General features: G+C 46.7%; 1 protein-coding gene across 2 annotated transcripts in view; it reads left to right on the forward strand.

The window, feature by feature from the left end:
- Positions 1 to 22,901, forward strand: part of BAHD1 (bromo adjacent homology domain containing 1) — a 129,166-nt gene that overhangs the window by 55,364 nt on the left and 50,901 nt on the right. Inside the window, exon 1 of one of the 2 annotated variants that reach the window (XM_075331236.1) lies at positions 7,542 to 7,695. The exons of the other annotated variant lie outside the window; for it this stretch is intronic. The gene's annotated coding sequence lies outside the window, so the exon portion shown is untranslated. Of the gene's footprint in view, positions 1 to 7,541; positions 7,696 to 22,901 lie in introns of those variants that run through there. 2 annotated transcript variants of the gene reach the window in all.

The following is a 22,901-nucleotide window of genomic DNA, read 5'->3' on the forward strand; positions in this document are numbered from 1 at the left end:
AAATCCACAGCATGAGAATGAGATTTTCACTATGGATTTGATAAAATCCGCAGCATGAGGATGAGATTTTCACTATGGATTTGATAAAATCCGCAGCATGAGGATGAGATTTTCACTATGGATTTGATAAAATCCGCAGCATGAGGATGAGATTTTCACTATGGATTTGATAAAATCCGCAGCATGAGGATGAGATTTTCACTGTGGATTTGATAAAATCCGCAGCATGAGGATGAGATTTTCACTATGGATTTGATAAAATCCGCAGGACGAGGATGAGATTTTCACTATGGATTTGATCAAATCTGCAGCACGAGGATGAGATTTTCACTATGGATTTGATAAAATCCGCAGCATGAGGATGAGATTTTCACTGTGGATTTGATAAAATCCCCAGGACGAGGATGAGATTTTCACTATGGATTTGATAAAATCCGCAGCATGAGGATGAGATTTTCACTATGGATTTGATAAAATCCCCAGGACGAGGATGAGATTTTCACTATGGATTTGATAAAATCCGCAGCATGAGGATGAGATTTCCACTGTGGATTTGATAAAATCCGCGGCATAAGGATGAGATTTTCACTATGGATTTGATAAAATCTGCCGCACGAGGATGAGATTTTCACTATGGATTTGATAAAATCCGCAGCACGAGAATGAGATTTTCACTATGGATTTGATAAAATCCGCACCACGAGGAGGAGATTTTCACTGTGGATTTTACCTATCCTAAATGGAGCAGTTGAGCCCATCTTTTGCTCTAACCACTTACTCCTTATTTCCATCTCTCCCATCATTCTGCCAATGTCCCAGGACAAAGCCTGTCATGTCATGTCACGCCGCATCCCCCTGCTTCTCGTACCACTGGGTGTCCCCCCTTGGCTTATACCAGTTCTCGTTCTTTCTTGATACCTAGACAGCCCATTTTCCCTTTCATATACTGGACATCTTTTCTGTCTCGATTAAGCCTGATGAAGGGTAGGAACATCACCCGAAACGTTGCTAAACTTCACCTTGCAGTGTACATTTTGGGACATAAAGAAAACAAAAGGGGTTGAAAAGATATCGTTGCTGAGTCTTTTTTTGGTTGTTCCTCCTAGTCTTTTTACATACGATTCGGAGGTTAATAATTTATTAACCTCCTCCATAATCCAAACCTCCAAAATGTATATGCATCCAAATTTTAGAAATTATGCTTTTCCATCAAAGACTGGTTGAAGTCTCATGGACATCACTGAATACTCCTTGAGACACTTTGTGTTTACTGCAGACGTCATTTTCTGCTTATTTGTGGGTCCTTCTGCCTTCAGTAGGTGAACAGTGGGATCCAGTGCGATAGTATCGGTGACGGACATCTTTCTCCACCACATGTGACAAAACTTCGTTCTTTCCTTCTTGATGCTGTTTTCTTGGTTTCTATTGTTGCAGAACTGGTGGGGATTTTTAAATCTAAAGTCCAATGTGGTCTTTCTGTTCTTTAGCGTTACCGGTGGCTTGGGTCTCGAGATGAACCCTCTGGATTTACATTCTTGAAGGCTTCTTGTGATACGAGCTCTTTCTTTCCTTCCTGATACTGTTCTCTTGGTTTCATCTCTCTATAGTATCTTGTTCGAGAACTGGTGGGAATTTTTAGATCTAAAGTCCAATGTGGTCTTTCCGTTCATTAGCATTACCGATGGCTTGGGTCTTGAGAAGAACCCTTTGGATTTACATTCTTGAAGACTTCTCTTGATTGAGAACATTGACCATGATTTATTCACTTTCTTGAGAATGTGTGTACCGCCCCGCTGGCTCGGCTGCGACCGCCGAGCCGCTCGGATCCGTGCTCGTACTGTGGGTGGTGGCTCGAGCCTCTCACGGACCCAGGGGTCACGTCGCTCTGCAAGGGAGTTGGCGTTACACACGGGGATTTGGGTGAGGAGTTCCACGGACGGGGCCGCGGTGGTTTGGGATTTAAATTCGTGAAGCCACCCATGGGTTGTGGTGATTGTAGACACCACCGCTGCGGTGAAGGTATGGGGGCTCCCGGGAGCGATGTAATGGCGCAGCTAGGTGTTGACCCCTCCGTGGGTAGGGGTTGTTGGTCCCAGGGCCCGAATGGCGAGGGCCGAGGTGCAGGGTGAAGTGTTGCGGTGCGGTGCGGTGCCTGATGGCACTGGTGTACTCACTCTGACACAACATACTGGAGTCTCTGGTAAACCAAACGGAGTGATGAACGGGGCCCGCAGCCGGCTGCAGCTTCTCCCAGAATAGGTTGGTGGTTTCCGCCTTTCTCCTGCACCTCTGTGTGTAAATGTTTGACTCCTATGCCTAGACACCGGTAGTCCGCTCCCCGACTTGCATATGCCGTAGGAGCCCGTTTGCCCGCAGATGCTGGCCCTTTGGGTCTCTATGCCTTGGCGGTGGCATTACCCTGTATGGTTGGGCTGTTGTCTTCTAACGGGGCTTGTGTGGGATAGGTCCTTAAGTCCAGTCCGCAATCAGTTGACTTGACTCGGCCCTGTCAGTTCAGGGCTTTGTACTGGGTCTGAGTACCCCTCCTGGTGCTCCGGTTTCCAATCGGTTCCCTGGTTCGGTACCGGTGGGCCAACGCCCGACCCCGGTCCCTATGGTTCCACCGGCTGTAATCCCAGCTCCTGCAGGCGGCCACCACCGTCTGCCTCCTTGCCAATGGCGACTGGGCTCTGACCCATCCACCTGGTAGCCTCTTGGAAGGCCTGGACACAGGACTGCCTGTGAACTTGACTGCTTTCTACCTCCTCCAGACTACTCTCCTCCTGTACTTGAACTGTTCTGTGTGTTTTCCCGCCTCCAGGCCTGTGAACTCCTTGGTGGGCGGAGCCAACTGCCTGGCTCCGCCCCCCCTGGTGTGGACATCAAACCTGGAGGGTGGTGACAGGGTTTTTAGTTTGACTGATGTCACCTAACCGGGAAGGGGTGTGGTGTTGTGTGTGACTACCTGGGACGACTTGACTAGTCCAGGGCGTCACATGTGAATTACTTGGCTAAAAGTTTTGAGGTGATTCTTAATGGCTTCTTGTGATACAAGCTTTTTCTTTCTTTCTTGATTCTGTTCTCTTGGTTTCATCTCTCTATAGTATCTTGTAACACAAATGGTGGAATTTTTTAGATCTAAAGTCCAATGTGGTCTTCCTGTTCTTTAACGTTACCGATGGCTTGGGTCTCGAGATGAACCCTTTGGATTTACATTCTTGAAAGCTTCTTGTGACACGAGCTCTTTCTTTCCTTCTTGATACTGGTTTCATCTCTCTATAGTATCGTGTTAGAGAACTGGTGGAAATTTTAAGATCTAATGTCCAATGTGGTCTTCCTGTTCTTTAGCGTTACCGATGGCTTGGGTCTCAAGATGAACCCTCTGGATTTACATTCTTGAAGGCTTCTTGTGATACGAGCTCTTTCTTTCCTTCTTCATACTGTTCTCTTCGTTTCATCTCTCTATAGTATCTTGTTACACAAATGGTGGGAATTTTTAGATCTAAAGTCCAATGTGGTCTTCCTGTTCTTGAGCGTTACCGATGGCTTGGGTCTTGAGATGAACCCTTTGGATTTACATTCTTGAAGGCTTCTTGTGACACGAGCTCTTTCTTTCCTTCTTGATACTGTTCTCTTGGTATCATCTCTCTATAGTTACAGTTAGTTGTTAGTTAGTTGTTACAGAACTGGTGGGAATTTTTAGATCTAAAGTCCAATGTGGTCTTTCTATTCTTTAGCGTTATCGATGGCTTGGGTCTGGAAATGAACTCTTTGGATTTACATTCTTGAAGACTTCTCTTGATTGAGAACATTGATCATGAATCAATGAGAACATTTACCCACTTTCTTGAGAATGAGAATAACTTGACTAAAAGTTTAGAGGGGGTTCTGTGATCGTCCACTTCAGGGGTTTCTCAGACTCTCCCACTCTTTTGGTGTTGTTGAGGGTTTCTTTTTTTTAAAAGTCCAATACACAGGAACCCAAGTCATTCAAGGTAAATCGGCTTGGAGAAAAGGGAAGGGAAGAGTACAATATGTGCCCTTTAATGGGGGTTTCTAGTTTCAGAAAACCCCTCTCTTCCACAGAGTCCGACGCTGAGTCTCCACAGCTTGTCCCCGTTTTTGTTATTGTCTGCAGCGTTGACTTCCATGTGATGCGAATTTCACAACTTTATAAAAGCCAACCTCCTCTAACCTTGTGCCACAAAACAGCAGCCATAGGTTCTTCTAACCTGCTGCCTTGCACTCTGAAAATGAAAATGGTGGAGTCACACAAAGCAGGAGAAGGCTATAAGAAGATAGGAAAGTGTTTTCAAGTTGCCCGTACCTCAGCTCAAAAGGTAATTAAGAAATGGCTGTTACCAGGGACAGCAGAGGTCAAGATAAGGTCTGGAAGGCCAAGCAAAATTTCTGTGAGAACTGCAGATAGGATTGCTAGAGGCAAATCAGAACCCCTGTCTGACTGCAAAAGACCTTCAGGAAGATTTAGCAGACTCTGGAGTTGTGATACATTGTTCTATTGTTCGGAGACACCTGCACAAATATGGCCTTCATGGAAGAGTCATCAGAAGAAAACCTCTCCTGCGTCCTCACCATAAAATTCAGTGACAGAAGTATTATTATTATTTATTCCATGTGAAAAGGGGCAAACGTAGACAAGTACAATAATCATGATCAATACATAAGGTCTATGGCAGGCCGGGCTGTCAGCCATGTAACGTCTGTGGCCGGCTGGGCCGTCAGCTATGTAACGTCTATGGGCGGCCGGGCTGTCAGCTATGTAACGTCTATGGGTGGCCGGGCCGTCAGCTATGTAACGTCTGTGGCCGGCTGGGCCGTCAGCTATGTAACGTCTATGGGCGGCCGGGCTGTCAGCTATGTAACGTCTATGGGCGGCCGGGCCGTCAGCTATGTAACCTCTATGGGCGGCCGGACCGTCAGCTATGTAACGTCTGTGGCCGGCTGGGCCGTCAGCTATGTAACGTCTATGGGCGGCCGGGCTGTCAGCTATGTAACGTCTATGGGTGGCCGGGCCGTCAGCTATGTATCGTCTGTGGCCGGCTGGGCCGTCAGCTATGTAACGTCTATGGGCGGCCGGGCTGTCAGCTATGTAACGTCTATGGGTGGCCGGGCCGTCAGCTATGTAACGTCTGTGGCCGGCTGGGCCGTCAGCTATGTAACGTCTATGGGCGGCTGGGCCGTCAGCTATGTATCGTCTATGGGTGGCCGGGCTGTCAGCTATGTAACGTCTATGGGCGGCTGGGCCGTCAGCTATGTAACGTCTATGGGCGGCCGGGCTGTCAGCTATGTATCGTCTATGGGCGGCCGGGCTGTCAGCTATGTAACGTCTATGGCCGGGTGGGCTGTCAGCTATGTAACGTCTATGGGCGGCCGGGTGGGCTGTCAGCTATGTATCGTCTATGGCCGGCCGGGCTGTCAGCTATGTATCGTCTATGGGCGGCCGGGCTGTCAGCTATGTAACGTCTATGGGCGGCCGGGCTGTCAGCTATGTATCGTCTATGGCCGGCCGGGCTGTCAGCTATGTATCGTCTATGGGCGGCCGGGCTGTCAGCTATGTAACGTCTATGGGCGGCTGGGCTGTCAGCTATGTATCGTCTATGGGCGGCTGGGCTGTCAGCTATGTAACGTCTATGGGCGGCCGGGCTGTCAGCTATGTAACGTCTATGGGCGGCCGGGCCGTCAGCTATGTAACGTCTATGGGCGGCCGGCTGGGCTGTCAGCTATGTAACGTCTATGGGCGGCCGGGCTGTCAGCTATGTAACGTCTATGGGCGGCTGGGCTGTCAGCTATGTAACGTCTATGGGCGGCCGGGCCGTCAGCTATGTAACGTCTATGGGCGGCTGGGCTGTCAGCTATGTAACGTCTATGGCTGGCTGGGCCGTCAGCTATGTAACGTCTATGGGCGGCCGGGCTGTCAGCTATGTAACATCTATGGGCGGCCGGGCTGTCAGCTATGTAACGTCTATGGGCGGCCGGGCCGTCAGCTATGTAACGTCTATGGGCGGCCGGGCTGTCAGCTATGTAACATCTATGGGCGGCTGGGCTGTCAGCTATGTAACGTCTATGGGCGGCCGGGCCGTCAGCTATGTAACGTCTATGGGCGGCCGGGCTGTCAGCTATGTAACGTCTATGGGCGGCCGGGCCGTCAGCTATGTAACATCTATGGGCGGCTGGGCTGTCAGCTATGTAACATCTATGGGCGGCCGGGCCGTCAGCTATGTAACGTCTATGGGCGGCTGGGCTGTCAGCTATGTAACGTCTATGGCCGGGTGGGTTGTCAGCTATGTAACGTCTATGGGCGGCCGGGCTGTCAGCTATGTAACGTCTATGGCCGGGTGGGCTGTCAGCTATGTAACGTCTATGGCCGGGTGGGCTGTCAGCTATGTAACGTCTATGGGCGGCCGGGCCGTCAGCTATGTAACGTCTATGGGCGGCCGGGCCGTCAGCTATGTAACGTCTATGGGCGGGTGGGTTGTCAGCTATGTAACGTCTATGGCCGGGTGGGTTGTCAGCTATGTAACGTCTATGGGCGGCCGGGCTGTCAGCTATGTAACGTCTATGGGCGGCCGGGCCGTCAGCTATGTATCGTCTATGGGCGGCTGATTTTTACTGAAAGCTCTTGACTTATCCTTGACCCATCAAGTCTTTTTTCTTAGGATAGGGGAGCTATCACTGACTTTGTGGGACCTCCATGGGGTCTCACACTGCCCCACGTTATCCAAATCCATTCACGGGAAATGGGTATCCTCATATCGTAGCTCTTTTTAGGAACCATCGCAGATATATAGATGATCTCTTTTTTATGAGGATGGAAAGAAAAACCTCCACTTTTCTATTTTTGTGAGACTTGTATCTATTTACAGGATTGGGGACCACTTTCTGACCACTGGGACCCTCCGATTACGAGATTGGGGCTTTGGGGAGAAGGGAGACTCCATTCATTGTCTATGGGACTAGTACCGTCCAATAGAGAATGAATGGGGCGATGGCGTGCTTCACTTAAAGGGGCATTTTCACAGCCCCATTTTAGGCTGGGTGGGGTCCCCGGGTGTCAGACCCCCTCAGCCATCCTTCCGGGCTGCACCTGTGACTGTCCGCCTCATTATGACTTTGCTCTCCATTACACCGGTGACCCGGTCCCTGTTGGCCGCTGACGTCACGGGAGGAGATGCCCGGGAGTCGCCTCATGGCCCGGGACCGGTGCGGGCTCGCCGGGCTCAGCGTCCTGCATCGCTCTGGTCAGCGGGTATCAGTGTGAAGTCCCCATCTCTTGGGTGTGTGAGGCAGAGCCCCAGCCCTGTCTGCGATTGGTGCGTTATCGCTCCTTTCTCCCCTCACCATTGGTCCGTTCACGACGGTCAATAAGTCATTGGTTCTGGGAAAGCTTTCTCCTTTCTCATTGGTCAGTTTTACCAGTCCGGTTCTCCTCTTATTGGACGGCTCGGTGAGACGAGCGCTCGCCTTTGATTGGTCAGAGCTTCACGGGGCTCAACCATTGGCCGCAGGGGGCGTAGCAGGAAGAGACAGAGTCAGTGCGAGCTGCGGCGTAGCGGATCCCGGGGGTTTGGAGCCCTCCCTCCGCTGTCACCCGGAGCCCCTCCCACCATCGGCTCAGCCGTCACCGCGGACACCCGCCCCCTCCGGAGCAGCGCCGTGCGGAGTCCCGGGTGACAGGTAAGCGCGTGACAGCGACGTGGGCGGGAATGAGGCGACAACACGAGGGACCCGGGGACGGCGGGCGGGCGGATGGTGCTGACAGCGGCAGGTGTCACCCCGGGGGCGATGCTGGGGATGGACGGCCGCGTGTGATGGATGGACCTGCGTCATGTACCGGCGGCAGCCCAAACTTCAGCTGTGACAGCGCAGGATGGGAGTGATCGTCCTGCGGGGTCGGAGGAGAGCGGGGTCGGAGGAGAGCGGGGACGGGGGGACGGAAGGATAGTGAGGACGGGGGGACAGCGGGGACAGGAGGACAGAGGGACAGCGGGGACGGAGGAGAGCGGGGACGGAGGGACGGAAGGATAGTGACGGGGGGACAGCGGGGACGGGGGGACGGAAGGATAGTGAGGACGGGGGGACAACGGGGACGGAGAGAGAGCGGGGACGGAGGGACGGAAGGATAGTGAGGACGGGGGGACAGCGGGGACAGGAGGACAGAGGGACAGCGGGGACGGAGGAGAGCGGGGACGGAGGGACGGAAGGATTGTGAGGACGGGGGGACAACGGGGACGGAGAGAGTGCGGGGACGGAGGGATGGAAGGATAGTGACGGGGGGACAGCGGGGACGGAGAGAGAGCGGGGACGGAGGGACGGAAGGATAGTGAGGACGGGGGGACAGCGAGGACGGGGGGACGGGGGGACAGAGGGACAGCGGGGACGGAGGAGAGCGGGGACGGAAGGATAGTGAGGATGGGGGGACAGCGGGGACGGAGAGAGAGCGGGGACGGAAGGATAGCGGGGACGGAGGGAGAGCGGGGACGGAAGGACAGCGGGGACGGGGGGGACGGAAGGATAGTGAGGACGGGGGGACAGCGGGGACGGAGAGAGAGCGGGGACAGAAAGAGAGCGGGGACGGAGGGACGGAAGGATAACGGGGACAGAGGGACAGCGGGGACGGAGGGAGAGCGGGGACGGAGAGAGAGCGGGGACGGAGGGACGGAAGGGTAACAGGGACGGAAGGATAACGGGAACGGGGGGACGGAGGGACAGCGGGGACGGAGAGAGAGCGGGGACGGAGGGACGGAAGGATAACGGGGATGGGGGGACAGCGGGGACGGAGGGAGAGCGGGGACGGAAGGACAGCGGGGACGGAGGAGAGCGGGGACAGAGGGACGGAAGGATAGTGAGGACGGGGGGACAGAGGGACAGCGGGGACGGAGGAGAGCGGGGACAGAGGGACGGAAGGATAGTGAGAACGGGGGGACAGAGGGGCAACGGGGACGGAGAAGAGCGCGCATGGAAGGATAGCGGGGACAGGGGGACGGAGGGACAGAGGGGACGAAGGAGAGCGGGAACGGAGGGACGGAAGGATAACGGGGACGGAGGGAGAGCGGGGACGGAGGGACGGAAGGATAGTGAGGACGGGGGGGACAGAGGGGCAACGGGGACGGAGAAGAGCGGGGACGGAAGGATAGCGGGGACAAAGGGACAGCGGGGACGGAGGAGAGCGGGGACGGGGAGACGGAAGCATAGCTGGGACGGAGGGACAGCGGGGACGGAGGGACAGCGGAGACAGAGGGACGGAAGAATAGTTGGGACAGAGGGACGGAAGGATAGGGGGGACGGAGGGACAGCAGGGACGGAAGAATAGTTGGGACAGAGGGACGGAAGGATAGGGGGGACGGAGGGACAGCGGGGACGGAGGGACAGGGGGGACAGTGGATACGGAAGGACAGCGGGGACGGAGGGACAGCTGGGACGAAGGGACAGCGGGGATGTAGAGACAGCGGGGATGGGGGGACGGAAGGATAGCGGGGACGGAGGGACAGCGGCAACAGGTGGGCGGAAGGATAGCGGGGACAGAGGAACAGAGGGATAGCGGGGATGGAGGGACAGCGAGAATAGCGGGGACGGAGGGAGAGCGGGGACGAAGGGACAGCGGGGGTGGAAGGAGAGCAGGGACGAAGAGAGTACGGGTACAGAGGACAGCAGGGACAAAGAGACAGCAGAGATGAGGGACAGCGAGGACTGGGGGACAGCAGGGATATAGGAGAGCGACTACGGAGGGACAGTGGAGACTAGGGACAGCAGGGACGGAGGAGAGCTGGTACGGATGGACAGCGGAGATGAAGGACAGCGGGGATGGTGGGAGAGAGCGGGGACAGAGGGGTTGGAGGGACAGAGAGACAGTGGGGACCAAGAAGAGGGGACGGTGGGAGAGAGTAAAGGGACGGAGGTACAGTTGAGATGGAGTGACAACGGGGACGGAGGGACAGCGGAGACAGAGAGAGCGGGGACGGAGGGACAGCGGAGACAAAGAGCGGGGACGGAGGGAGGGACAGCGGGGACGGAGGGAGGAACAGTGGGGACAGAGGGAGGGACAGCGGGGACGGAGGGAGGGACAGCGGGGACGGAGGGAGGGACAGCGGGGACGGAGGGAGGGACAGCGGGGACGGAGGGAGGGACAGCGGGGACGGACGGAGGGACAGCGGGGACGGACGGAGGGACAGTGGGGACGGAGGGACAGCGGGGACGGACGGAGGAATAGCGGGTGCGGACAAAGGGAGATGGGGACAGAGAGAGCGTGGGGACATAGGAGTGCGGGGACGGAGGGACAACGAGGATGGAGAGACAACGGGGATGGATGGAGGCACAGCGGGGATGGAGAGAGCGTGGACCAAGATAGTGTGGACCGATAGAGCGCGGAGACGAAAAGAGTGCGGAGACAGAGCGAGAGTGGGGACAGAGCGAGAGTGGAGACAGCGAGGATGGAGGAGAGCGGGGACAGTGGGACAGCGGGGAAGGAGGAGAGCGGGGACAAAGACAGCGAGGACAGAGGAGAGCGGGGATGGTGAGACAGTGGGGACGAAGGAGAGTCGGGATGGAGGCACAATGGAAACAGTGAGACAGTGGGGACAGAGGAGAGCGGGGACGGAGGAGAGCTGGGACTGTGGGAGAGCAGAGACGGAGGGACAGCGGAGACGGAGGAGAGCGGGAGACGGAGGAGAGCGGGGCTGAGGAACAACGGAGACGGAGGGACAGCAGGAATAGAGAGACAGTGGGGACGGGGGGTCAGTGGGGACAGAGGACAGTGGGAACTGAGGAGAACTGTGGACGGAGAGACAGCGGGAACAGATGGACAGCGGGGACGCTGAAGAGCGGGGACGGAGGAGAGCAGGGATGGTGGGACAGCGGGGACAGAGGGCAGCGGGGACAGAGGGCAGCGGGAACAGAGGGACATGGGGGATGGAGGAGAGAGGGGACAGTGGGGACTGAGGAGAGTGGGGACGGAAAGACAGTGATGACGGAGGAGAACGGGGACGGTGGAACACCAGGGATAGAGGACAGTAGGGATAGAGGAGTGCGGTGACAGAGGAGAGTGGGGACGGTGTGACAGCTGGGACGAAGGGACAGCAGGTACACAGGAAGAGAAAGTGGGGACAGAGAGTGTCGGGAACGGATGGAGAGAGAGCGGGAACGGAGGGAGAGAGCGGGAACGGAGGGAGAGAGAGCGGGGACGGAGAGGGAGAATGAGCGGGGACGGAGAGGGAGAATGAGCGGGGACGGAGAGGGAGAATGAGCGGGGACGGAGAGGGAGAATGAGCGGGGACGGAGAGGGAGAATGAGCGGGGACGGAGAGAGAGAATGAGCGGGGACGGAGAGAGAGAATGAGCGGGGACAATGGGAGTGGGGACGGAGGGAGAGGTGCGGGGACGGAGGGACAGAGAGCGGGGACGGAGGGACAAAGCGGGGACGGAGAGGGAGAATGAGCGGGGACGGAGGAAGAGAGTGCGAGAACAATGGGAGTGGGGACGAAGGGAGAGAGAGCGGGGATGAAGGGAGAGAGAGTGGGGACGGAGGGACAGAGTGCGGGGACAGTGTGAGTGAGGATGGAGGGACAGAGCGGGGACGGAGAGGGAGAATGAGCGGGGACGGAGGAAGAGAGTGCGAGGACAATGGGAGTGGGGACGAAGGGAGAGAGCGGGGATGAAGGGAGAGAGAGCGGGGATGAAGGGAGAGAGAGTGGGGATGAAGGGAGAGAGAGTGGGGACGGAGGGACAGAGTGCGGGGACAGTGTGAGTGTGGACGGAGGGACAGTGCGTATTGAGGAGGGCAGGGATGGAGGAACTGCGTCGGCGGATGGGACATAGGGACTGCGGGGACAGGAGGGACAGCGGGAGTGTCCCCATAATCTGCAGCTGATGGACTCTATATAGAGGGGCAGAGTGGCCCCATGATCCGGGCCCCTGAGACCAGCACATGCTATATCTGGTGCTCACTTCTTGGGGTGGTGCAGGTGGCATTGGCCGGTTACATATGGACTGTGCCACATCTCATCCTCCAGGAGGTCCCCCTGCTGCACCGGCTCACCAAGGCCACATCTGTACTGTCACGTGCCTGTACAACTCCTCCTGTCAGTGACAGTACTCAAAGCTTATTGAGAGATACATGAATTAGGGGCTTTGTCCCGCTGTGACCCCCAGTGTCAGACCCGCCTGTATATCTAATGGGGAGATCAGGACGATTACCCCTGCACACGATTCTACTGGATCCAGTTCGGTCCAGGTTGTAAGATGCTCATTGCTAAAAATTGGATAATAATTTATGTGGATGTCCTAACTGAAATGTCTGCGTGTCCATGGTGCTGCCACATACCGTGGCGGCATCAGTGGGATTAAAGGGAAATCAGATTATGTCTTTTCGCCGACTCTTTACTTTACATTGTCCTTTACGATTATTCTTTTTTTTTAAATTATTTTTAAAATATTTTTATTTCTTTTTTTATTATCACTTATATATGTTTTTGCTGTTAGGCAATGTTTAATTATTTTTATATTTTATTCCTTTTATTATTTGTTTTATTTATTGCTTGTTGTTTTTACTTCTAAGTTTTACTTTTTTATTCCAATTTTTATTATTTTTTATTTTTAATATTTTTGATATTTTTACTATCATTCATTCACTTTTTAATACTTTTTATATTTTTACTATTATTCATTAATTTATTTTTTTTAAATATTTTTACTATTATTCATTTTTTATTTTAATTTATTACTGTTATTATCGTTATAATATTTTGCTCATTTTTATTTTAGTATTTATAATTGTTGTATTACTTGTTTTTATTATTACTGTTATTTTTGTTATATTTTGCTCATTTTTTATTTTTACTATTTCATGCTTTCTATTAAAAGTCATTACTATTTTTTATTTACATTTTTTCATTATTTTATTTTATATCTGTTTCATTATTATTACTTGTTATTTTTAATATTAAGGGTTTCTATTTTTACATTTGTTATTTTTTATTATATTTACTATATTTTTTCCATTGTTATTTATGACATTCATTTTTACTATTTTTTTACTATGAGTTTTGTTTACTATATTTTTTTCATTATTTTATTTATTTTTATTATATATTTGTCCCATTAATTATTACATTATTTTTACTTATTCATTTTCTTCATTACTAGACAGTATTATATTAATATTATATTATTTTCATAGTAATATTTTGTATCATTTCCACATATATAATCCCCGCAGACAGATTGGGTTGTGTCCTCCCCATTTACATGGGGCTGATGATTTTCAATGCTTTAAGCAGCAGGTTCCCATGATGAGTATTTCATGTGGGTTTTTCCTATCTTTTTACGTGGTAGAGGGGCCACTTAGCCCCCAGACCCCATTGTTGGGGTGTGACTTGCTCAGTATCTCCACACCTACTATAGATGAGCCTCTATGGCAATATTTAATGGGGTTTTCCCCATCAGCACCGGTCCAGGCAGTTTCTTTTCCACTTTTCCCCCTGTCTCGAAATATGACCAGAGCTGTACATGAAGGGGGCTGGCTGACTCAATTCTGCCCCCTTCTCACAGCTGATGTTTATATATAGAAGGGGCCTGGCTTAGCTATTGAAATGATGCATTCAGCCAGCCCCCTTCCTATACTGGTAATGTGCTCAAACTGCAAATTTATATCAAAACTGAGAAATCAGTGGGCTGTCGAGGCATGCTGGGGGTTGTAGTGCTGCGGCATCTGGAAAGCAAAGGGTCGACAACCACTGTATACATAAGTGGATATAGCTACAACCTACGCCGAGGTGCTGCTGCTCATTTCATACGGGTCGGGGGACAAAAGGCAACATTGCTAATAATTCCATTATCATGGAATATTTACATTATGAAACATTTTATATTATTAAATATTACATTATTAAATGTATATAATTTATTATATTTATATAAGAAATCTAAAAAATATAGTATTTACAAATAAATTATTACATTTATATTTTATTAATATTAAATTCTATTATGGAATTATTTTTAGTAAATATTTAATTAACATTAAACTGCTACTTTATTACAATTTATTATAGTATTTATATTCAATTACATTTATTGATATTAAATGTCATCAGAAATGTTACAAATTTATTAAATATTTACATTAGATTTATATTAAATATTACTACATGTATTCATTTATATTTCTATAAAATAGCAAAAATCTTAAACAGTGTATGAATACTTAAATTATTACATTTATATTCTAATAAATTCTATCAAAATTATATTAGATTGTTAATTTTATAAAATATTTAAGTACCGTATATTTATATTCAAATTGTCTCTCCAGTAAAGGAGACAAACTCTAGCACAGCGCCACCTATTTACTATATATAATTATAATATATTTATAATATATTATATTATATTGTATTAAGAAATTTCAAAACTATTAAATTATTTATTTTCTGTTAATAAATAAGTACATTTATATTGTCAAATAATTACATTTATATTATTAAATAATTACATTGATATTGTTAAATAATTACGTTCATACTAAATAATTACATTTAAATTATATATTTTCCACTATTAAATAATTACATTATTAAATGTATTTATTTTCTATTAATAAATAAGTACATTTATATTATTAATTACATGTAGAATAATCAATTAATTTTCTATTAAATTATTTATTTCTATTAATAAAAAAAGTACATTTATGTTGTTAAATAATTACATTTATATTATTAAATAATTACATTTATATTGTTAAATAATTATATTCATATTAAATAATTACATTTATATTAAATTATATATTTTCCACTATTAAATTACATTTATTAAATGTATTTATTTTCTATTAATAAATAAGTACATTTATATTATTAATTAAATGTAGAATAATCAATTAATTTTCCATTATTGAATTATTTATTTCTATTAAAAAAGTACATTTATATTGTTAAATAATTACATTTATATTATTAAATAATTACATTTATATTGTTAAATAATTACATTCATATTAAATAATTACATGTATATTAAATTATATATTCTCCACTATTAAATAATTACATATATTATTAAATGTATTTATTTTCTATTAATAAATAAGTACATTTATATTAATAAATAAGTACATTTATATTGTTAATTACATCCATATTACATAATTACATTTATATTAAATTATTGATTTTCTATTAAATAATTACATTTATATTATTAAATGTATTTATTTTCTACTAATAATACTAATAAATACATTTATATTAAATTATTTATTTCTATTAATAAAAAAAAGTACATTTATATTGTCAAATAATTACATTTATATTATTAAATAATTACATTTATATTAAACTATTTTCTATTATTAAATAATTACATTTATTTTCTATTAAATAATTACATTTATATTATTACATTATTTATTTTCTATCATTAAATAATTACAATTATTAAATAATTACATTTATATTAAATTTATTTCTATTAAATAATTACATTTATATTATTACATTATTTATTTTCTATTATTAAATAATTACATTTATATTATTAAATAATTTCATTTATAGTATTAAATACTTACATTTATATTATTAAATAATTTCATTTATAGTATTAAATACTTTCATTTATATTATTAAATTATTTATTTTCTATTATTAAATAATTTATAATTATAATTATTTAATTTATATATTTATATTATGAAATACTATTTAATGATTATCTGACCCCAGGACCAGTTATATAGATGCAGTAAATTTCCTTTAGTCTGCTATTACCAGAGCCCAATAAATACATTGTATATGGAAAGTCGTCTTCTAAAGAAACGGTGCGGGAAAAAAACGATTGTCTCAAAAATATTGGATTGTCAGATTATCGGATGCCAGATTAGAGGACGTTCACTCTTTCTGCTGGAAGTTTTTTTTCTAGTAAATAGGAAATTGGAGAGTATTTTGGACACAAGCCTCTATAGCGTAGCCGCGTGGAGTGTTATTTTCTGCTCCCATGATTCGCACTTTAGCGCGGTACATTAATGGTGTTAGTAAAGCTGATAAGATCCAGTGTCACGGCGCAAACAAAATAGAAGCTTCGACTTCTGCTTATTTGTCTGCGAGGTGCTTGTAACTCGAGTCTAGCGCTTCATTGAGTAGAATTACTCCAGTGTGCCAGATCCAGTCCGATTAATGGGGATGTGCAGATAAATAAAGGGGGTTTGGGGGGAATGATTCTCTGTTTATCTGCTTCTGATTTCCAATCAGACTGAATATATGCATAATAAACAGGCAGGAGCAATGTATACTGTAAAATTAGGAAAAGGAAGTTCCAACACCTATAGTGCTGGCAGAATGCAGATGAAAAAAAAAAGAATAGATGGCTAGTTACAGAGTATGAGAATTGGGACAGTTGCTAGACTTTTTAGCCTGATAGATACATAAAGTTGTGGAATTATGGAAATCACAAGTCCACAGAGCTATTAAAATGTAAAAACGTCTTGATTTATTGTGTATGAAATAGAAGGGCATGTCCTGTACCATTTTGCTATAGGTAGCCCATTATCCTGGAAAGTCCCCCCCCCCCCCCCCAAATCCTCGAAGGATTTTATTGTTGGGCGAATACAAGCCTTCATTGACCCTCCCAAAATGTAATAGTAAATTATCAAAGTTCCTCGGAAGAGAAGATGAAAGGAGAGGAGCAGCACTTAGGTGACGGCACTCTAGTGTCAGGCGTCTCCCAGTGTATCCGGGCTCACTACAGCCGCTATATTCCATGACTCTATTCACATTGAATGGTGACGACCCCATAAAGAAAAACCCTTCCTTCTGTGTGCTGTCAGAACCGATAAGCAACAGACGACCATTGTTACCAAAAAACCTTTAAAATAAGAACCAATGTTCAAAACAAAGGAATTGGTGTCTATTTCATAATAAAATATTGATTTTATTTAAATTTTTAAAATGACATATAATACATATTCATAAACAATATAGGACAGGATCAAAAAAACCAATACAATTTAGCAGCAGTATAACAGGTAATACAAGTGCCTAGTGCAATGACCAATAATATATAAATATCCGTTGGTTATATATAGCATAGAAATAATAAAGTGCTATTTTATATGTAGTTATATATAATACTGGAAGGGAAAGGTATAATAAAAGTGACTTGTTGCTATAAAGTGCTTGTGAAGTGCAAAAATTATTTCTAAATTTGATATACCTTTAAATTGGTCAAAGATATCCTGCGTGCCGCTATGCACCGACGCGCGTTTCAAGCGTTCTTTTCCTCAGGGGGTGCATTGTCCAAACAACCATTGTAGCAGAGGTGCCATGGAAGGAAGGCATCCCTGAGGAAAAGGAGGTTCCAGCATCTATAGTGCTGGCAGATGAAAACAGGGAATGGCACGTTACAGAGTATGCATGGGAATCTGGGCAGTTCCTGGATATATTAGACTAGACTGACAAATATGCCAAAAAAAGGCGCCTTGGAAGGAATGTTTCCCTGTGAAATGGGAGGTTCCAGCTCCTATAGTGCCAGCAGAGTGTCTATAAAACAATGGGTGACAATAAGAGAGCAGCAGGGCATTAGTTTCTCTACATATTAGACTGATGTATGTTTTTTTTTTATATAAACAAAGGGACATCATGAAAGGAATGTTTTACTGAGGAAATGGAAGTTCCAGCTCCTATAATGCTGGAACAAAGCCAATAGAACTGTGGATGGCAAATTGCAGAGCAGGAGAGCATTAATTTCTGAACATATTAGACTGATATAATTTTCCCCAAATAATTTCTTGAGGAAATGGAAGTTCCAGCTCATATAGTGCTAGCAGAATGCCAATAAAACTGTGAATGGCAAACTACAGAGCATGAGAGCTTTAGTTCCTGGGCTAATTAGACTGATGTATTTTTTCTGAAAAAAACACCATGGAAGGAACATTTTCCTGAGGAAATGGAAGTTCTAGTTCCTATAGTGCTAGCAGAATGCCAAAAAAGGTGGATGGCAAATTACAGAGCATTAGTTCCTGGACATATTAGACTGATGTATTTTTTCCCAAAAAAGGGCGCCTCGAAAAGAATGGTTTCCTAACGAAATGGAAGTTCCAGCTCCTATAGTGCTAGCAGAATGCCAATAAAACTGTGGATGGGAAATTACATAATATGAGAGCTTTAGTTCCTGGGCGTATTAGACTGGTGTATGTGTTAAAAAAAGATTCTATGGAACCAAAGTTTTCCTGAGGAAATGCAGGTTCCGGCTCCTATAGTGCTAGCAGAATGCCATAAGGAAAAAACAACAGTGAATGACAAGTTTTAGAGCATGAGCATTGAGAGAGTTCCTGGACATATACAATCCAAAGAAGGCGACATAGAATGATATTTACTAACTTTGTGCAATAAACCAAACAAACAAGAACATGTAAAGAGCTCAACACAAGTAACAAGCGGCTTCCCCAAATACAGCACGAAATGCCGCTTGTGCCGCCCCCTGCAGGCTCCTGATCATCACAGCTTGATTTTTTGGCTAAAAGTAAACAGCAGAAAGTGTGCAAGAATTTGCAATGGGGGTTGTATAATTGTTTTGGCAACTAAACTGCCCTAGAACACCGGTGTATATATAGGAAAGGCCCTAGAACACGGTGTATATATAGGAAAGGCCCTAGAACACCGGGTGTATATATAGGAAAGGCCCTAGAATACCGGGTGTATATATAGGAAAGGCCCTAGAATACCGGGTGTATATATAGGAAAGGCCCTAGAACACCGGGTGTATATATAGGAAAGGCCCTAGAATACCGGGTGTATATATAGGAAAGGCCCTAGAACACGGTGTATATATAGGAAAGGCCCTAGAATACCGGGTGTATATATAGGAAAGGCCCTAGAATACCGGTGTGTATAGGAAAGGACCTAGAACACCGGTGTATATATAGGAAAGGCCCTAGAATACCGGTGTATATATAGGAAAGGCCCTAGAATACCGGGTGTATATATAGGAAAGGCCCTAGAACACCGGTGTATATATAGGAAAGGCCCTAGAACACGGTGTATATATAGGAAAGGCCCTAGAATACCGGGTGTATATATAGGAAAGGCCCTAGAATACCGGTGTATATATAGGAAAGGCCCTAGAACACGGTGTATATATAGGAAAGGCCCTAGAATACCGGGTGTATATATAGGAAAGGCCCTAGAATACCGGTGTATATATAGGAAAGGACCTAGAATACCGGTATGTATAGGAAAGGCCCTAGAACACCGGTGTATATATAGGAAAGGCCCTAGAATACCGGTATATATAGGAAAGGCCCTAGAACACCGGTGTATATATAGGAAAGGCCCTAGAATACCGGTATGTGTAGGAAAGGCCCTAGAACACCGGTGTATATATAGGAAAGGCCCTAGAATACCTGGTGTATTTATAGGAAAGGCCCTAGAATACCGGGTGTATATATAGGAAAGGCCCTAGAATACCGGGTGTATATATAGGAAAGGCCCTAGAACACCGGTGTATATATAGGAAAGGCCCTAGAATACCTGGTGTATTTATAGGAAAGGCCCTAGAACACCGGTATGTATAGGAAAGGCCCTAGAACACCGGTGTATATATAGGAAAGGCCCTAGAACACCGGTGTATATATAGGAAAGGCCCTAGAATACCTGGTGTATTTATAGGAAAGGCCCTAGAATACCGGGTGTATATATAGGAAAGGCCCTAGAATACCGGGTGTATATATAGGAAAGGCCCTAGAATACCGGTGTATATATAGGAAAGGCCCTAGAATACCGGGTGTATATATAGGAAAGGCCCTAGAACACCGGTGTATATATAGGAAAGGCCCTAGAATACCGGTATGTATAGGAAAGGCCCTAGAACACCGGTGTATATATAGGAAAGGCCCTAGAATACCTGGTGTATTTATAGGAAAGGCCCTAGAATACCGGGTGTATATATAGGAAAGGCCCTAGAATACCGGGTGTATATATAGGAAAGGCCCTAGAACACCGGTGTATATATAGGAAAGGCCCTAGAATACCTGGTGTATTTATAGGAAAGGCCCTAGAATACCGGGTGTATATATAGGAAAGGCCCTAGAATACCGGGTGTATATATAGGAAAGGCCCTAGAATACCGGGTGTATATATAGGAAAGGCCCTAGAATACCGGGTGTATATATAGGAAAGGCCCTAGAATACTGGGTGTATATATAGGAAAGGCCCTAGAATACCGGTGTATATATAGGAAAGGCCTTAGAATACTGGGTGTATATATATGAACCGACCCAGAATACCGGGTGTATATATAGGAAAGGCCCTAGAACACCGGTGTATATATAGGAAAGGCCCTAGAATACCTGGTGTATTTATAGGAAAGGCCCTAGAATACCGGGTGTATATATAGGAAAGGCCCTAGAATACCGGGTGTATATATAGGAAAGGCCCTAGAATACCGGGTGTATATATAGGAAAGGCCCTAGAATACCGGGTGTATATATAGGAAAGGCCCTAGAATACTGGGTGTATATATAGGAAAGGCCCTAGAATACCGGTGTATATATAGGAAAGGCCTTAGAATACTGGGTGTATATATATGAACCGACCCAGAATACCGGGTGTATATATAGGAAAGGCACTAGAATACCGGTGTATATATAGGAAAGGCCTTAGAATACCGCGTGTATATATAGGAAAGGCCCTAGAATACCGCGTGTTTATATAAGAATTGTCCCAGAATACCGTGTGTGTGTGTGTGTGTGTGTGTATATATATATATATATATATATATATATAGATATATATATATATAAACCATCCAAGAAAACCAGTGTACATATAGGAGCCGTCCCAGAATACAGAGTGTACAGTCACACCTACACGCGGATGTTATACAGTCACACCTACACACGGACGGTGTACAGTCACACCTACACACGGACGGTATACAGTCACACCTACACACGGACGGTGTACAGTCACACCTACACACGGACGGTATACAGTCACACCTACACACGGACGGTGTACAGTCACACCTACACACGGTGTACAGTCACACCTACACACGGACGGTATACAGTCACACCTACACACGGACGGTATACAGTCACACCTACACACGGACGGTGTACAGTCACACCTACACACGGACGGTATACAGTCACACCTACACACGGACGGTATACAGTCACACCTACACACGGACGGTATACAGTCACACCTACACACGGACGGTATACAGTCACACCTACACACGGACGGTATACAGTCACACCTGCACACGGACGGTATACAGTCACACCTACACACGGACGGTATACAGTCACACCTACACACGGACGGTATACAGTCACACCTACACACGGACGGTGTACAGTCACACCTACACACGGACGGTATACAGTCACACCTACACACGGACGGTATACAGTCACACCTACACACGGACGGTATACAGTCACACCTACACACGGACAGTATACAGTCACACCTACACACGGACGGTGTACAGTCACACCTACACACGGACGGTATACAGTCACACCTACACACGGACGGTATACAGTCACACCTACACACGGACGGTATACAGTCACACCTACACACGGACGGTATACAGTCACACCTACACACGGACGGTATACAGTCACACCTACACACGGACGGTGTACAGTCACACCTACACACGGACGGTGTACAGTCACACCTACACACGGACGGTATACAGTCACACCTACACACGGACGGTGTACAGTCACACCTACACACGGACGGTGTACAGTCACACCTACACACGGATGGTATACAGTCACACCTACACACGGACGGTATACAGTCACACCTACACACGGACGGTGTACAGTCACACCTACACACAGATGGTATACAGTCACACCTACACACGGACGGTGTACAGTCACACCTACACACAGATGGTATACAATCACACCTACACACGGACGGTGTACAGTCACACCTACACACGGATGGTATACAGTCACACCTACACACGGATGGTGTACAGTCACACCTACACACGGACGGTGTACAGTCACACCTACACACGGACGGTATACACACCTACACACGGACGGTGTACAGTCACACCTACACACGGACGGTATACAGTCACACCTACACACGGACGGTATACAGTCACACCTACACGGACGGTATACAGTCACACCTACACACGGACGGTGTACAGTCACACCTACACATGGATGGTGTACAGTCACACCTACACACGGACGGTGTACAGTCACACCTACACACGGATGGTGTACAGTCACACCTACACACGGACGGTGTACAGTCACACCTACACCCGGATGGTGTACAGTCACACCTACACACGGACGGTGTACAGTCACACCTACACACGGATGGTGTACAGTCACACCTACACACGGATGGTGTAGTCACACCTACACACGGATGGTGTACAGTCACACCTACACACGGATGGTGTACAGTCACACCTACACACGGATGGTGTACAGTCACACCTACACACGGATGGTATACAGTCACACCTACACACGGATGGCGTACAGTCACACCTACACACGGACGGTGTATAGTCACACCTACACACGGACGGTATACAGTCACACCTACACACGCACGGTATACAGTCACACCTACACACGGACGGTATACAGTCACACCTACACACGGATGGTGTACAGTCACACCTACACACGGACGGTGTACAGTCACACCTACACACGGACGGTGTACAGTCACACCTACACACGGATGGTGTAGTCACACCTACACACGGATGGTGTACAGTCACACCTACACACGGATGGTGTACAGTCACACCTACACACGGACGGTATACAGTCACACCTACACACGGATGGTGTAGTCACACCTACACACGGATGGTGTA

The sequence above is a fragment of the Anomaloglossus baeobatrachus genome, chromosome 12 (assembly GCF_048569485.1).
Source record: "Anomaloglossus baeobatrachus isolate aAnoBae1 chromosome 12, aAnoBae1.hap1, whole genome shotgun sequence".
Classification (NCBI taxonomy): domain Eukaryota; kingdom Metazoa; phylum Chordata; class Amphibia; order Anura; family Aromobatidae; genus Anomaloglossus; species Anomaloglossus baeobatrachus.